The sequence below is a fragment of the Prionailurus bengalensis genome, chromosome A2 (genome assembly GCF_016509475.1).
Source record: "Prionailurus bengalensis isolate Pbe53 chromosome A2, Fcat_Pben_1.1_paternal_pri, whole genome shotgun sequence".
NCBI lineage: Eukaryota > Metazoa > Chordata > Mammalia > Carnivora > Felidae > Prionailurus > Prionailurus bengalensis.
Window position 1 is genome coordinate 109,798,286 of NC_057348.1, and position 2,380 is coordinate 109,800,665.

General features: G+C 37.3%; 1 non-coding gene across 1 annotated transcript; it reads right to left on the bottom strand.

The window, feature by feature from the left end:
- Nucleotides 1–680: 680 nt before the first annotated feature.
- On the bottom strand, nt 681–789 carry LOC122488803. The gene has a single exon (XR_006298726.1). It is a non-coding gene; the product is annotated as a U6 spliceosomal RNA (small nuclear RNA).
- Nucleotides 790–2,380: the final 1,591 nt, after the last annotated feature.

A 2,380-nucleotide genomic window follows, 5' to 3' on the forward strand; every position in this document is an offset into this window, starting at 1 on the left:
GCTATTTAAAGAAGTGGTTAAAAATGAGGTCACTAGGGCAGGCCCTAATCCACTATGACTGGTGTCCTTATAAGAAGAGGAAATCTGAACACAGACACACAGAGAGAAGACCATGTGAACACAAAGGGAGAAGACACCCATCTATAAGCCAAAGAGGGAGGCCTCAGAAGAAACCAACCTTGCCAGCACCTTGATCTCAGACTTCTAGCCTCCATGAGTTTGAGAAAATAAATTTCTGTTGTTTAAGCTACACAGTCTGTGGCTTTTCATTACCACAGTCCTAGCAAACAGAAGCCTACTTCAGTTGCTACAGTCAAGGAGGGCGTCTCTCAGCAGGTAACAGGTACTATCTGGGCCGAAACCCAAAGGAACATTGTCCCCAACAGAGAAAAGGACATGTATAAGGCACATGAAACAGAAATATCAAATGACAGAAAGAAAGCCAATATAACTGTGGCACAGTGAATGTGAGTGTGTGTGATAAATACTGTCTCCTGGAGAGCACAGACATATTCTCTCCTGTTTCACAGGGATGGTATACAAGTACAAATAATAGGACCAGGAGTGGGAAGTGTGGTCCTTAGAGAAGGACTGAGGACAATTCTCCCATCTTACAAGGAGGGAAGGTAAAATATGTGTGAGCAGATACATATCAGTTTTACCGATTATTATTATTATTTTTTTTTACGGAACACTTCACGAATTTGCGTGTCATCCTTGCGCAGGGGCCATGCTAATCTTCTCTGTATACCTATTATTTTAAAAATAAAATGTGAAGCAAGGTCATCAGCTGAGGTAGTTAGAAGAGAAACAATGCCACCTCAGTCGGTGAGAAAGTTAAGCTGTGAGAAGTTGGCAGGACTGACAATCTGTGCTGGGTGCCCATTCAAGAAAGGTGGTTACAATTTTAAAGGGAGAAAGTCATCATATTAGCTTGATTTTCTCCAACAATGCTCAGCTGTGATCAGGTTCAGGGTAAGCAGAGTTGAGTTTAACCAGGCTTGTTATGTTGCACATGAGTATGACTGGGGACAAGAGAGTAAAGGGGGTTTTCAAGAGTGTGTTGATAATACCAGGCCAAGGAATCTACAAGTTCCCCTTTTTTCTTCCTATGTGGGTTTGACCTGCTAAGAGTTCCAGTAGCTCTTAGGATAGGATCGGGCCTAATTATAATAAGTCTTAAATACCCAGAATGGAAAGTAGACTTGATCCTGGAAAAAATGGGTAATCATTCATGATATTTTGAATAAAGAAATGATAAATTTTTTTAGAAATCTAACATGATTCATAGAAAAAGGAAACTAGGAAAAGATATCTCCTCTCTTGAGATTTCAGCATTTGTAGCAGTCTATTTACATGTGAATATGCACAATAGGAAAGCAATGCTATCATTAAAGAGCATCTTAGTAAATCAATTTTATCCACTGTGCAAGGTTTAGTAAATAAAAATTTGTGAAATGTGACTCCCATATTCTAGGGACTATTCTTATAAACATGATGACCAAAAATCATGAATTTTCCCAGAAAGTTTCAAATTCAAGTATTCTTCCATTTTCCCGAATGATACCCTGTACTTGTTAAACCACATGCCTTCATTGTTGTCTAAGAAAAATATTACTACCATAACAACTAGACCAAACACACTGACATTAACAGAACAAAGACAGAATCCAGATTAAAACCTTATGTAAGAGTTCCCAGAATATGGTCACAGGCAGTTTACTTGTTAAAAATTCCACCATTTCAGAATTCTGAGGTCCCTTCAAGAGAAGGACAATTGGCTTGATATGTTCAGACTAACAAATGCCCCAAGACTGATTCCGTCTAAAAGGTTAAAGGAAAAGTACTTCTGGGAAAGACTCAAGGTACAGAAACTCAACTTGGAGATACTGGTTGGCTGATGAAAGGGAAATATAAATCCTATTGTGTCCATGAGATCACTATCTGGGCCAATAGATCTTTTAGGATATGAGCCAAGATGCCATAGCAAAGAGTCCCCAATACCAAGCAGCTCAAACAAAATATGTATTCTTTCCTATACCACTCTGGAAGGAGACAGATGTGTTTCAAGAGCTCACCCAGTGATCCAGGTTGAGTCCATCATGTAGCTCATGGATTTTCAAATGTTTTTGTTTCAGAATCCTTTTACACTGAAAAATCATTGAGGACCCCAGAGAGATTTGTCTATAAGGGTAATATATATTAATAATTACTATATTCAAAATTACAACTGAAATGTTATTAAAATATTTATTTATTAATTCCTTTCTAAAAACTATTATATGCTAACATAACTAATTTATTTTATTAAAAAATAACTATCTTCCAAAAAAGTAGTAAAAACAGCAGCATCATTTGAAATTTTTGAAACTCTTTTTAA